Below are 15,608 nucleotides of genomic sequence, written 5' to 3'. Positions count from 1 at the left end.
ATTCTGTGTCTTTACTTTGTCTAAAGTCACCTCTTCGTATCCTACAACGCATTTAACCCTTTTGTCCCTTGGTTGGGACGAATCTCCGAGAAAATTTGACCAGAGAACGCGTGTGCCGTGCACACTGCCTTATGCGGATGGATTTGCCTCCGACTTTTTCCCCATGTTCTGATGAAGGGCCTGGCTGTGGTGAAAAAGGGTCAACGGCGCGAAGGATGAACTTTTCCGCACAAAAAAAAGTATCTTGATCTGATTACACTTCCCATCGCCAGCAGAAAACTAAATCAAACTTTTACCTACGTTAATGGATTATCCAGGAAATAGCCGTCGGTAAGGCACTAACACGCTGGTAAAACTGGTCTTCGATCTTTACCACGGTGCTCTGATATCTTAGCTCGCTCCACGATACTTTACATTCCTGTTTTATATATGTAACGTTCCGAATATTTTGACGTTCGAATAATTTTTCACTCACGAGTCCTCGTTTTTCAAACTCTTCGAAGCTATTCAACGCTTTTTCGAATTTATATTTCCCCTTTTTTGTCAATAACTACGCATACCTTTTTGGTTTTATCAAGGAGATGCTGAAGGGTGGACGCTACGCGATCAGCCGATGTGAGAGAAATCGAGATAAATATAATGGGAGGGGAGCCAGCTAGAGAAATGAAGCGAAAACGGACGAATGAAAAGAAGTATAAAACGCAGCGAGGCTCGTTTCCGGCAAACCAATTCGTTAGAAACTCTCGGTATACAATGAGAGTCTCACGACAATGGCCGCTGTTCGTCCCGCACTGGCTCCTATCCGGGGTTCAGAAGTTCCTATCATCCATTCAGTTTCAGTCAACATAAACACATAAATAAATATATGTATATCCACATACTGTACTCGGCTGCTCGGTGAGCATATAAGTATGAATATAGACGAGAAATATACATTCGGATCCGCAAACTGTCTTGGATCTAGACGAACTCTCCACAATAGATGCAATAAAGCTTCGTATCGCAATCTCATTTCAAATCGGCCATGATCAAATGAAAATAATGTAATTCACTTCACGGAATTCATTTTTCGATTGATCTTACCATTGCACGATATTTGTTTCCAAGCATTCGATGACGTACGAACGGACTTTTCTTTTCTTCGTAACTCGCACGCTCCCCTTTTACTGTCTTCCCACAGGTGGAGTCATCGAATTTCGTTCGATACGGAGGCTCGAGTTTCTTGAATTATTTAGAGGAAAAATAGCATGCATTTACAATTATTTATTTGTGCTGGTTCTCCATGCTGCGGAGCTGTTGAAGTTCATTAAAAGTTGTTGATTTTCTGCATTTTTTCATAGGCATTTTTGCCAATATGATATTATTGAATTTATTGATATTTATAATGAATTCATTGTAACGATCGATCAAAACGAAGAGGAATTCGATTTGTTGGCTGGGAAAATGCATCTCGGACGACTGGATTCCTTTCACAAAGCTTACGTATAACCTTACAACCGGAAGTCTGTGTAGGAAATACTTGTTAAAAAATAATGGTTTTTCGAGGAAAATGAGAAGATCCACAGGTATAGCGGACGTATGGAATGTGTATCTGTGCCAACCGTATGAGATTAGGCGATTGCAACGCAGGAGCCTCTAACCTGGCAAAGGGAATCTTTGACCAGTGAAGAATGAAGGGATTGTGGTATAAAGGGATTCTTTCAAAGGAGCGGATTGTTTTACCGCTTGAGGCAATTCCTTTATCCTTTCTCGTAAATCTTTTAACACAGCTCGAAAAGCATCGCAGGATTTATTTACGGAGTTGTAAAAAATGAATTTTGGCCAAAAAAAAAGCAGTTTTTGTTCGATGAAACGAAAGTGGATTCGAGGCTGGTTGTTTGTGGTGCAACAAAAGTTATTGTTGGAGCGAAAAACCCTGTGGAATTGTAGTTAGTCAAAAAAGCAGTGATTGCTCGAACTTCTGGATTAAAATGCTCAACATACCCGCATGGAGTCTCATCCTCTTTCTGATCGTGCGGAAGTGGAGAAAGAAATTAAAAAATTTTGCTGATTTTCTATACAAAAACTTGTTTTTTTTCAATTATGTACACTTTTGTCAAAAATCCACACACAAAAGTGTGCGGTTTCATAATTCATCATCCGCAAGCAACGAGTTTCGAGCAGTTTTCCAGGGAGTGGTTTGCCCCGCGAGCAGTTTTCCTCGTGAATATTTTTCCACTTTTTGTTCGCTCCCGTTGCAACAGTTCAAGAGAAAAGCAGCGCTATCAAGTGGTAAACAGTTTTATACTGTACGTTGTGAAAGGACGGTTTTGATTATCGTTCTCAGTAATTCGACTACTTTTTCTCCGTGACCTATAAAACACTTTTTTCTCGCATAAAACAAGGTCTTCTTGAGCTTCAGTTTGACGTTGGCGGCCTCTCGAGGCACAAACAACCCTTCAACTTTACCTTGAAGTTTTTTTCACGTTGCTCCACCACTTAGCTCGACAAACGGTCCGTACCTGTCATTATGAGTATAAATAATACGTATTCCTATCCACGACGAGATGGACAGGATATTTTTTTCGAATAAAAAATACTCGGGAGGAGCAAAATGAAATTAAAATCGGTATCGATCACTCGAATTCTCACTCACTTTTTCCCGAAGGCTCATCGCGTCGATGCTGTCATTTTTTATCCTTTTATCTTGACTCCCATTTTCTATAGGCACTGCTTGCTCATTCACGTACGAATATTTGAATGCATATTTTTTCGTTTTTAATGGTACTACCCCACTCACACGAATACCGATCGCTACTGGAATTTCAGGATTAATTTATCGCGTAATTGAGTCGATTGCTCTTTCTGCAAAACGTCAAGCCCACTTCCCTCTGTCGTTTCTATGTCCTATGTGTGCATGAGGAGGTATGCAAAAGGATCGAATTGACGGAAGAGAATTAATTTCGTCCTTTGAGATCTCATGGGCAGGGATTTACAGAACCCCTTTGGCAGCAGCATAAGAGCGGTAACGGCAAAGAGAACGCGGCCACTGGCACGGGCAGCAAAAAGTCCTCTGGCTCGGTCAGCTTTTGCGCATTTCTTTAGTTCTCGTTTGATTTTTTTTTCTTTCTCTCTTCGCTAATTACATATACGACGCGTGAAATTTCAGTTTACTGCCACGGAGGTTATGCCAATGACATTTTATTGGTCAAAGCTTTGCTCCTTTATCGTAAATCGTGAGTAAAAAGTAAAATTGTTGAGTAAATCACAAAATCACAGGCGAGGCACCTTTGCGAGCCTAATTGAAAAGCTTTCTTTCTAAATCTCTATTTTTCCAAAATTTACCAACCAATCGTCAACCGGCAAGAGACGCTGTTACGTCCCGACACTGTTACATTTAAAATATAAAAATCCCAGTAGTTTTAGGTGGGATAGTAATTTTTGTTGCATTTTTTTTTCGTACGCATGTTGAAAACTAAATTGAAGTAAGTTTTATGTCAGATGACATGACGGACGTACCTTTGCATTCCTCGTACGTCGAGTTTTGTTTACGAAGCACCATTTCCCTACCGATTTTTCTACCGTTGCTGATTTCTTCATGAATTTTTTTTTTTATATGGCCTAATCGAGTTGCATTACGACTGTGATCGCCGGCCGCATCCCACAATTTTATCGTGACCGAAATCCGTTCGTTTAGAATGTTGAAAATTCGTGAACCTCGTCGGTGTACATCGGTAACTTTTTTTATAATTGTTTTTCCTCCGTTTTCAACATATCGAGTTATTCTGCGTTCTCGAGCTTCGGCACTGAACCCGACATTACCTTCATGAAGGTTTGTCCTAAAATTTTCATGAATCAGGTAAATTACATTAGCACAAAAACCGATTTTTTCCATCCCCCGCGCATTGTCTTCTTCCAGATGTTTCAGGTGTATTCCATCGAGAGATTATCACGGCCGAGAAAATATGCTCAAAAGTCACACGAAGTCTGGAAAACACCGCAAATTCCCTCGTACGAAAAGCGAGGACGAATCATTTCCTTTTAAAAATGCAAATCGCGCTTCATTGTCGTTTACCCCGCGTTACGATCCTCGTTTTCCAAGTCAAGGTGCGTTACACACGATATGGAAATATAGATGCGCATTGATAGGCTGGAGAGCGGGTATAGAAAAATAGAGCACGCGATGTGGCACTTAGCCAAAGCACGTGGAAAGCGACGTCTTTGGTAGAGCTCGCCAGGATCACCAGGTGAAACGATAAAGGACGCGCGGGGAAAAAAACAAAAGCAGGAAAGCGGTGGCGAAGGGGAGTGTAGCAATTGTTAGTAACTGAGAGGGGATTCTTATGCATTTCGGAGGAATTATATAGACATACGAATGGGCAATGTTATGATAGCAGGAACGAGTGGGTCGTTCGAGTCGACCAAGAAGAGTCCTACACAGCCAACGCGCTCGCTACCCCATTAACGCTCTAAAGAGTTAACGAATTTATACACACTGCGCCACCTAATTACTAGCTCGCGTCGTGTCTACGAGAACTAACTCCGGTGGGGCACGAGGGGGTTGGGTGAAAAAATTAAAACCCCGCTGCTGTCGCAGGTACTCGGTAAAAACAGGGAGAAGGAAAGGCGACGAGAGGGGCGGCGGGGGGAGAAAGACTGAAAAAAACAGAGCCCCCGCCGGGGCTAGGTAATTGAAAGGTCGACGAGGAGATGATGGCGTCGGTAAAATATTCTCGTGGCAGGTAACGCCCGAGTTACCCCGCTTATATACCTGCGCCTGACGAGACTGACGAGTTTTTTAACAAGCTTTTTTTTCCCAAGCATCGTACGCTCTCTGCGGTTTTACTGCTATGGATTGTTTTTTTCCCGTTGATCTGTTGATTATCACGGACGATGATCGCCGACGGAATGAAACGGGAAGAATCGGAAAATTCGAAGCTGCGAGCATCTGGAGCGCTAAAAAATATGCATCAACTCCGCTTTTTTATAGTAGTTCAACTCGCTCTTCGACACATTCTTTTTCGATTTTCCTACCGGTCAACTATCAATTAATATTTTCAGTTATTTTCAGGATTTCGGAATTTTTTCATGTTGGAAAGCGGAGCGCTGCCGGTGTGGGAAAAATAACCGATGAATTTTTTCGTAAATTCATTGTCGGGAATCACACGCTCGAGAATCAGTGAATCTGTGCACACCTCAACATGAACGACGATGAGAAACACATTCGCACACACACACGTGCGCGTACTCGCGGAAGCTGGACATATGTGCCGGGATTTCTCTTCATTTTTCAGAATTAATTATTCCGACCCGACCTCTCATCTTGTGGACGTGATTAAACGATACAAATAGCCCGATCCGTGGAAAAGTTTTCTTCTCGATTAAACATAAATTTTAACATCGACCAGTAAAGTCTCGATTCATATAAGTGTGACGTATCCAAGTTGGTCCGACCCACGCGAGCTCGGGGCACCTTTCTGGGTTTTAGCTACGAAAACCTCGGAGCCAAGGGCCGGAAAAAGTTACTTCCATCCCTCCTATCTGTTCATCTAAAAAATCGCAGTGTAGCTGCGATGATTGCAAAATTCTCAAGAGAAATATCTCTATCAAAATTTTTCGTTGATCCTCTGTCATTGGGGTACCTCAAAAGAAAGAGACTCTTCAATGTTCAACTGAAGCTTTTCCTACAATTTTCCAAAATCCTTGACAGAATTTGGGTCTCTGCTCATACGGCAGTTTAGCGATTTTTTCGAAAAACGACAACATTTTGTTTTACTGCTATTTCCTCGAAAAATGTTATCCCATAAAATGTTATTTTTTCACCGATGAAAAATCATTATCAGATTAATTGAGCGTCCGCCGAAGGAATTTCATCGTTCGCATCACTTCGTATAGCAACGAATGGTAGAGATCAAATTTCATCATGATTTTTGGAAAAAGCTGCTCGTCTGCATAACTATATCCCTTCATTCAATGAACTATTTTCTCCCCGTTCCATTTTGTACTCATACCTTCGGCGTGAATTCCACAAAATTCTGTATATATTTTACATCTCTGCCCTATTTTCAGCATCATCTCATGTCCACCATCCTGCGGGAATAAAAACCAGCAGTTCGTTCATGTATCGAGTGGAACGATGTGCACGCGAGCGTGTATACCTTGAAAGAAATTGTTAAAGTTTCACTAGGTCAGATAGCTCGGACCTGTTCGGACTTTTCCCCCCGAATTTCCCTTTTTTCCCATCTCCAAGTACGCCTGCCTACTGCGGTTACCGTACGAGTTTGCACATATATGCACGAGGCTGTCACACCCCTTTCTTGCTTACTGCCTCATGTCTCTCTTTGCGTCACTGCATCCCATGAGAAAACGCAAACTGGCTTCCATCTGAGGAGGAGTGGAAGCACGATGCGAATCCCCAGCACATCAGAAAAAATTCTCTACGCAGCTAAGCCAAACATTATTTTTTCATTGAAGATTCCGACTAACTTTTTTGATTCTTCCAACTTTTGGATACGTTTGGAGAATAAGAATTTGTTTATCCGACGTTTCGAAAACCACGAAACTGCTGGAATTCTGGAACAATACACCACTGAGAGTCGAGGATATTCTACTTTTCTGCTTAACAGCATTTTGTAAATTGTATTTTAACGATAAGTGGTTAGTGGCGCGAGCCATTTTTTAATTCCGAACACTCGATATTAGATACATAAAAGCTTGAAAACATAAAATCAAAGAGTTCGAGAAAAGTATGCAATGGAGGTGCTCCCACGTGATCTCAGCTTCGGGCTCAATTTTGTATGTGCAATGTCCTCATGCCATGTTTGAAGGTGCCATTTGCTAAAAGCTTATATCGATAAAAAGGTACGTTGATTAATTAAACGGTAATGAACACTTTTTCCATTTCTCACAAGGTGTTTCTTAACTGGTATTCCGTGCTTGGTAAAGGGTAATAGCAGCGTGGTACACGAAGGGTTCTGCGCTACAGGGCGGAAGATACAATTACGATTTTAAATGATGATGACAAAATTGAGTCAACTCGAATAAAGATTCGACGGCTATTTGTATTTTTAAATATACAGTGTGCCTACAAAAAGGACAGGAATAGCAATTCTTTCATTTAATTCTTTAGCGAAAAGTCGACAAATCGCGATGGTTCACACTCTGTATAGTCTTGGGCTCCCCCTGAAGCTATAGCATCCTAGTCGTTCCGTCGCACTACGTGATCTCGTAAAAATGTTAATGAGTCTCTCGTATACTGGCTTCGTTGCGGACTCTCTCTCTCGTCCCTTCGTTGTTCGCCCTTCTATCTCTCTTTTCCTTCTCCCTCGGGATTGTATCTATTTGGGATGAAAAAAACGAAGCTCACGTCTACGTGGCACCACGTGTACTCCTTCCATTACAAACGAGTTCGCGTTACGTGGATTTTTATTTTCTCTATTTTGAAGCACGCTTACATAGAGAGGCGTATTATACATTGGTATACACGAGGGCACATCCGCCGAGAACCTAACAGTATTTTTATCTCTTTCCTTCTCTACTTTTTCTCTCTTTATTCGACCGATGTACACCCTTTTCTTGGCTTTTCCATTCTCGTACTTTACGATCCGACTCGTAATACATCCACGTTTGATCAAGCCCCGAACGAGGTTCTCACGAATTCTCTGATGGTTTTTGTCACAGTAATTCTTGCATCGACGCACAACCGTGAGCTCCAGGCCCATTTTTCCCTTACCCGACGACTCTGGTCGATGCCCCTTGATTTTCTACTCAAACTTCATGATTTTAGAGTGAACCGTTCGAAATATTTACAGAGTCGTTACTGCAGCTAAGATTTATGCTTGCGATAGGAAGCAAATTTTGAATTCATCGAATATCAAGTATAACGAACAGTTTACGAGGCTACTTAAACCCGTTAAAAATTTCATGGTTACTCTGCCAAGCCCGAAAGAGGTTGTGCTAAAATTCAAACGACTTTTCTTCAAAATAACCTGTTGATAGACCCCGTTAAACTTCGCGGTACGAACACACTTACAGCTTGTAATATCGTTCGATCTTTCGAGACGCACATATTTATTCATTTACGAAAATACGCGAACGCTACTCGCTCCCAAGACGACGTAGCCCGCTATTACATTGCTCTAAGAACGCCCGCTCAGGCGAGATGAGCAGAGGGAAGGTTATCTTTCGGTTGGTTTACAACGTCGGTTGCACTTTCTGCAGAAATCATACACGCGATACGGCTGCGCTCCCGTATTGCTAGGCCGTTAGAGATCTCGAAATATACACTCTGAGGTAGTGTATGAGCACAGGATAACCGAAAGCCGTAGAGGGATGAACAAGCCAGCTAATGCTCCGGAGATGATAATGCGTATGCCCTCGAGAGAATCTTCTCTGTCTCTCGCAGAGCTGGATGACTGCTGGCCCGTGCGAGACACTTGCGGTGGTGCATATGTGAGTGAGCCAAATGAGAAACAAGATGAACCCAAACAAACCTAAACAAGATGAAGTACGCCAGAACGGGCTTGAACAAACGAATACTCTGCAACGAGGACGAACTTTTCGTGCTCTCTCTCGCCATTAGAATTACAAAATTAAAAGTTACAAAATTACAAAATTAAAAATCTCGTCGGAGCTGACGAGATTCTGGGGGAATAAATTTTCGCAAGTAGTCGATGCATGGCCCTTCACTCGTTGAAAATCAACGGGCGAAGGGAAGGCGAAAAGAATCGAAGACTTTTGAAGGCAAGGGAAAACAAGATTTTATCGAAATATGTTTGATCCGTGGAATTTGAATTATTTGCTTCATTTCTCAGGGACGCTGCTGTCTCTTTTTCCAAGGCTACACGCTAAAAAGTAATTAGCAATAATTCCTGGTGACGTAGCATTCGAGGAAATTACCCGAACGGCAATTCATCTTTTCCAGCTACGCGATATGAATTACTGCTCATTTTTTCTGTGTGCCAGCGGAATTATTTTCGTGGCAACCTTTTCGCATCGCTGTAATTCATCGCCAACTACTTCCTGTCTGACTGCCTCTACCGTTACCACTTACGGGGACAATCACTTTGGCTCTTGTTTGACGAAAGGATTCAATGTGATCCTCTCATTCGTGGGATTTACAGGGAGTCCTTTGGACCTGCACAGAGACTTGTGTCTTTGTAATTATCGTCGGAGAAGAACAGAAAACTTCAATGAAAATGTAGAAAAACTTTGGAGAGGAAATATTAAAATGGCGGATCCAAGGATTCTTGAATGCGAAATAAATTCTACGTAGAACAGTCGAATGATACGGAAATCGTAATGCTCTCGCACAAGTGAGGGATGAAAAGCTTTTATCGACATTGCTTCCTTCGACTTACACCCCTCTTTAATGTCCCAACGAATATCTCCAATGCTGTTCTCTCTTCAAATACTTTTTCATAGATTTCTGATTATGCCCTAAATCTGCAAATTTCTCGTTCGTAAATTTCAATGAACGTCTCCGAATCAATGCAGATAATTAATCATTAGCAGTTCCCACAATATCGAATAAGATGCTCAAGAAAGTCAGGATTTCCTCGGTAATTGGCATGGAGAATTTCGAACTCGAGGATATCAACTTTGGAAGAATCAACTGTGCAATTCACTTGCGGAAATCCGAAGCAAGTTAAGCCCTCAAGTTCAATCATTAACACGATAACTAAGGCGAAATTTTGTCTTGTCCCAAATTCGACAATCTTGTACTTCAGGCCAACAGCGCATAGAATTTCTCATTTTCTACTACTTTTTATCGACACAGATTTTCTTCAGACTAAATGAGACGGTGAAGTGAGATCCGCAGTGAAATAAGCAAGGAAAATGATGCGCAATAAAATGATGCTCTGGGAGGTTCCGGTTAATCGATATGAATAAATACGGTCGCGTCTTTCAGCGTCTCAATTGAAGCGCCTAATGGTATCGGGTAAACATCATATCGATGCCGCTGAATACTTGCTTCGATTGCGGCTGGGTTATTAATTGCCCACCCACATCCATGTTTTCTATGAGCCTGTGCCCTCGCCTATTTTTTTGCTTTTCAACTATTCATTTGAAGTGTTTCATTTGAATGGTTTTTTTTTGTGAAAAATTTACCCACGCATATACGATTCACCAGTTCTTCCTGGTGGGGGAAACTACCAAAGATGCCAGCAGTGATAAGACAAACTCGAAACGTCCGAATCTCAATTTTTCTTAATCTACGCTGCCATAATCATTGTTCAACGTCTATTCAGATTCAAAGACACCGAGCACCGGAAAAAAAGCCACGTTGAGCTGGGCCGCGATCTAGTATACGCGAATATATCGATTTTTGAACTTTGCTTGTTATTTTTTTATACAATTCATCGCTCCGAGCAGTGAAAGTTTTCGTTACGTCTGGAGACATTCATTGAATGCTTGGGATTCGTGCTAGCCTGATCAAAATGAACCTTCCCGAAAGCGACAACGCTTCGAAATACTTGAATTTCGTCAAGTCTTTCTTTCCATGTTTATTATAATTTTTTGTGTGATTATGTCCGGAGACTTTTCTTTGAAATATGTTTTCTATTTTTGGCATACTCTTAATCGACGATTGTGATGAAATTTACAAAAACGCTGACAACGCAAAAACACGGATCCATGGATTTGTTTCCTCGTTTTTATATATAGAGACGCGATCGTTTACTTTCCGGAAATAGAAATTCTTTTTCGCGTGTATCCTCTACAGAGTTAGCAACGCATTTCAATTTCAACGGGAAGCCTGACCTCGATTCGTATTCCACTTTATAACCACACGAACGATAACCTTATTCAAAAATAAAATGTCGATGAGAATCATATCAAGTGTCACGGATCGAAGAAAAGTGATGATCAGCTCCAACTTCAATTACTGAAAATTCGACGAATTGGATGACGACATCGTATTGGTGGGAATTTAAAAAATCCGCGAAATTAGATTTTCTCATTTCCTCGTTGTATCTCCAGGGTTACGGGCTTCCCCGCTACATCCTGCATGTCCAGTAATCGAATGTTCTGCCCGCAATCAGAATCTAATCGGAGAAAATCATAATTTCTCTGACGATTAGGAAAGAGTTTTGAACTAGTTTTTATGTAACAATCGAATCGATGTCAAATCGGAATTTCTTCAAGTCTTCATGGTTCTTGCATTCCCCTTTTCGAGTATCTACGAAGCCCCTCCATAGGCTAAGCCCCCGTTAAAGATCGATGGAAGAGCGTGGCTAAGCCCTGATCGGTCATCGAAATGCTTGGCGCGTTTGAGACAACTGAATTCAGGAAGTAGGCAAAGCTAAGCACCAACCGGGAACCCATCGCTGTTCGAAGTATTTTCAAAACTTTTAAATCATTTTGTTCATTAGTTTACTTAACTATTTTCTCATTTCCCTATATATTTATTATGTTAATATAAATAGATAAATTATTAACGATTCTCGTTTCAGGAATGGGAATCGAAGTCTGAACATAGCTGTTAGGAAGGAAAAAAGATCAGAAGATTTGATTGTCTTGAGTCATGAATTTTGTTGTTCCAGATCGACAGAAAATGTCTTTTCGGTAAAGAGCAGAGAGGTGAAAAAATTGATGTGAGGTCAATGTGGAGGGAGGAAAAACATTGCGATAAAGAAATGTCGGAGAAAGGTAGAATGAAATAAGAGTTGAAGGGGGAAAAGTGAACGCAGAATAAGAGAGAGAAAGAGAGTGAACGGAGTAAAAATGAAGGTAGAAGAGAAAAAAAAACACATGGAGAGTAAGAGATGTCGGAGAGGTCGAGCGAGTCCCTCGTCGGGACTTTTGTGATTGGTTCATTCGATTTGCATGGGAATAGTAATGACGCGACACATGGTGATGGCAGTTTTTCCCATGAAGCCACTTTCCTCAGGAGCTCCTTTTCTTTGACTCTCCATAACGGCCACTTGTCGAGCGTGTACTCTATTTTTTCTGCTAGAAAATGAAATTCAACGACACTCAGTACGTTATTGAGAGGGTCTACGTAGGAAAATCGACGTTAGAGAGCGTGTATGGTCTTCACGTCGCGCGTTTTATCCCAACAAACTCAATGGCTGAGCTTGTATACGTAGAATAAAAACGAAAGTGCACTTCAAATGTTCCCTTTTTCGAACAGGGCTGACGATTCATGACCATATTCATGATCATATGAACTATGGATAACTTTCGCTTTCAATATACGATAATAGCAAGAATCTGTCCTATATTGCGACAGTATTTTGGGGCTCGAAAGATTGATATACTAAAGAGCCTCTCGAGTATAAACGCAGAGCAGAGATTCCCCAACGAATTCCAATGTTGTCATATCAATCGCACCATTTTTGCACATGACGAATCACGACATTCGAGAGAATAGAAAGAAATTTTTTACGAATAGTGACACAGCGAATATCCAAGTTTCTTCACAGTCTTTGGATATTCATGCACTGCGTTGTTCCTCATCCCACATCTCCGCACTAATAGCTCAAGAGTCTTTCGAATTTCAATTTTCCAATTCACCTGCTCTCTTTTGCTGTACAATTCTCTGCTCGATGAATACTGAAAGTATTCTAAATTTGTAAAACTGAAAATTCGATATTTTTCATCATTCGCTCAGCGAGATTTGGGAGATTGTACCGATCGATGCTTCAAAGCTTTTAATGAGTCTGCTAATTTTTAGCTCCCCGTGCAACATGCAGAGATCTAGCCATTTCTCCCACCTCTGTTCACGCTTCCAACTTGTCGGTTTATTTTCCAAATGCAAATGACTGCTGCCGGAATAATCCATATTTTATGTAGCCCCACTACGAAAATCGTTGCACATCTCTCGTCGTACCTTCGCGTCACATTCAATGTGTAGACTCCCTTCTTTGTTTTATAGCTGTAGATATCGACAAAGATGGACTGCAAGAGAGAGAGAAAGAGAGAGAGAGAGAGAGAGGGGGCAAAGTTTATTCGAAAAGTTTTCGAGTACCCGGGCGAGCCCTGCTGGTGGTGCCGGTTCGAAGTGCGATGACAAGAGGATGAAAAAAATGAAAATCAGTCGACGGCCTTTCAAAAGTTGAGCGTTGAAATACTGGCTGACAAAAGTTCAGAAAAAACGACAAGATCGACTATCTTTTATTTTTCTACTCATTTTGAAATGATACACAATGGGCGCAGCATATTTTTTTTAATCCAATGACTTCATCGCATACTCAAGAATATTTCAACGGAGCAGAACCTATTGACGAGATGAAAAGTCTTCATTTTCTCAATCCTTCAAGCCCCAGGATTCTGCAACGAACAATGTGTCTCGATGTGCTTGAAACACTTGCAACTTTGTAGATTTTTCATTTCTGTGCTGTTCAGTCCTTCAATAATGGGTAGTGCTTGCCATCAACGTTTGGAGTGCAGCGAACGATCGGACTACTTGTCGGACTCGATGGCACAGAAAGGTTTTTTAAGCAGAAAGGCCCCAGTCGAGATTAAATAGAAAGACGAATAATTTGATTTCCAGCGTCAAATTGCATCGGCAACAATCCGAGTTGACACGTTTCAATGTGATTGATATCGTTTCATTGCTTTTTGTATAAAGTCAAAGATCCAGGGGTTGGCACGTTCCGCACGAGAGGTTCCTTGACGAGAGTAGAGCCTCGGTGGATCACAGGCCGAAGCTTCAATGATCCTGGCCGTGCGGTGCGGATCTTTTTCTCTTTCGGCTCTCTCTTTCCTTTTTGCAAACAGTCGACTTTAATTCACGAGGAAAATGCCTCGCGTGCAGCCCGAGAAGCTCGCTCGAGCTTATCTTGGACTCGTGCCATGAGACGACACGCGAATTAAATTCGGTTTGGTAAACGTCTCGGGGATACTTGTTGGAGCAATGTATAGTAACTCGCTTCGCATTACGGACGAAACCAGAAGTAAGCATTAGTGTACGAGCCGTGTGAAAGCCTCTTTATGTGTTTCATAGTATGTTTGTATATTTACCTATGCCGGCCCACTCTCTTGCACGTTTCGTATCTCCTCTTCTTCCCTTTTGTTCTCCTTCTCGCTCTCTCTCCTGCTTCTTTCGCTATATCATTTTACGAAAGCCATTTGGCCTATTCTTGCGCATCTCGTGCTTGATTTCACACCAGATTTGAATGCATTAAATCATTCGGTTAATGACAATACCATTTGGAGAAGGAGGCCAATAAATATTTCATGGCTCTACAAAACTGTTAGTTTGCTATTATGGTTAGGGATTATTATTGATATGATTAATTTGGGTATTTTGATGTTTCAATCAACATTTGCCAGGTAAATATTCTATGAAAAGTTTTTCACTGAATTTATTTCGAAATTAAGGTCTCTCGTTTGATTGAATCCCGAGCGAGGTTTATCCTTGTACATAAATAATAACAAAAATCAATCATTAACTGTCTCTCAGAAAGGTTTTTCTCACTGTTCCTTTCGACTGGATGCACGGATTCGTATTTCACAAGCATAAACAGCGAAAGAAGAGAAAAAACAGAGAACACGAAGGGTGCTGCTGGGTCGATTAAAGAAACTGAAGAGAGACGGTGCTTTGACACGGTGAGAGGTAAAAATGGCGAAGGGGTGAGGCGGTTTGCTTTCGTAACTCTCGACTGGAAAATTCGCGGGGCTAACACTGATGCCAGATGCCTGAAATAACGCGCTCGTATTTTCTTTCAATCCGGCACGTCCGTGAAACGGATTTCGGTATACTCGTGGATTTTCACGGAGGTCGAACGTGAAAAGAGGAGCTCACCCCTCTCCCTACTAAGAGTACGCGACAGAGGGGAAAGAAAAATCCCGTGTATAAATTGTGGCGAGGGTTATAAAGTGAAAAAGTTTTGAAAGAACGAAAAATACTCTTTGAAATAATACGAAAATCATTCATATTTTTCGGTCCTCGTGCGAGGATCATAATCGTGGCTCATCGAATCCAAACTCAAGGAAACTCTCCACGCTTATCACCGAAGATTTTTCCACTGGCCAAATTCCTCCTCGATAGTTAACGACTCCGAGAGCCCAGAGTTTGAACTACGAAGATATATTTTTAGTACAGAATTTCCCGACCAAAATTCCCGGAAAAATGACTGGCGAGAACATGAGAAATCTGCAAGGTGGGTATGCGCGCAAACCATATCGTATTGCATATTGTAAGATAGGATTCCAGGCGCTTTATGGTTGTGTATAATGGCCCGTTATTACTTTAATAGGGAAGCAGGGATGAAACCGAACGGATAATGAACAGGAGATGTACACTGGCGGCTAATAATTGAGCAATTATTGCAGGCTAGTTGAAACTGTGAAACTAAAATCCGCGAGTATTTGTGAGTGGTGACCTAACAGGAGGAATCGAATTAGAGCAAAACGACAAATCGAAGGTTCGAGAAATGTGATTACGAGAGACGAAAAGTTGGCCCACTTGAATAGCCATCTGTGTAAAATCTATAGAGAGCGCTATCAATCATCTTCGGTTGACAAAAAAACAGGCTTGATAGAATTTCTGGCCAGCCTTCAAGGCTCAGCCTGATAATTGAACGTGAAACGTCGATGTGATGTTGGAGCTTCTCCTTAAATACGTACGCACCGACACTGATATGGATATAAGTTTCCAAATACTGATAACTCGAAATTTCTTC

The 15,608-nt window shown here is 41.5% G+C and overlaps 1 protein-coding gene across 1 annotated transcript in view; it reads right to left on the bottom strand.

Moving 5' to 3' along the window:
- Positions 1–15,608, bottom strand: part of Scgdelta (sarcoglycan delta) — a 140,554-nt gene that overhangs the window by 32,804 nt on the left and 92,142 nt on the right. The gene's annotated exons all lie outside the window — the stretch shown is intronic.

Source organism: Venturia canescens, chromosome 1 (assembly GCF_019457755.1).
Source record: "Venturia canescens isolate UGA chromosome 1, ASM1945775v1, whole genome shotgun sequence".
Taxonomy (NCBI): Eukaryota; Metazoa; Arthropoda; class Insecta; order Hymenoptera; family Ichneumonidae; genus Venturia; species Venturia canescens.
Note: the sequence above shows the minus strand (reverse complement) of the source record. Positions and strands in the feature narration are given on the sequence as shown.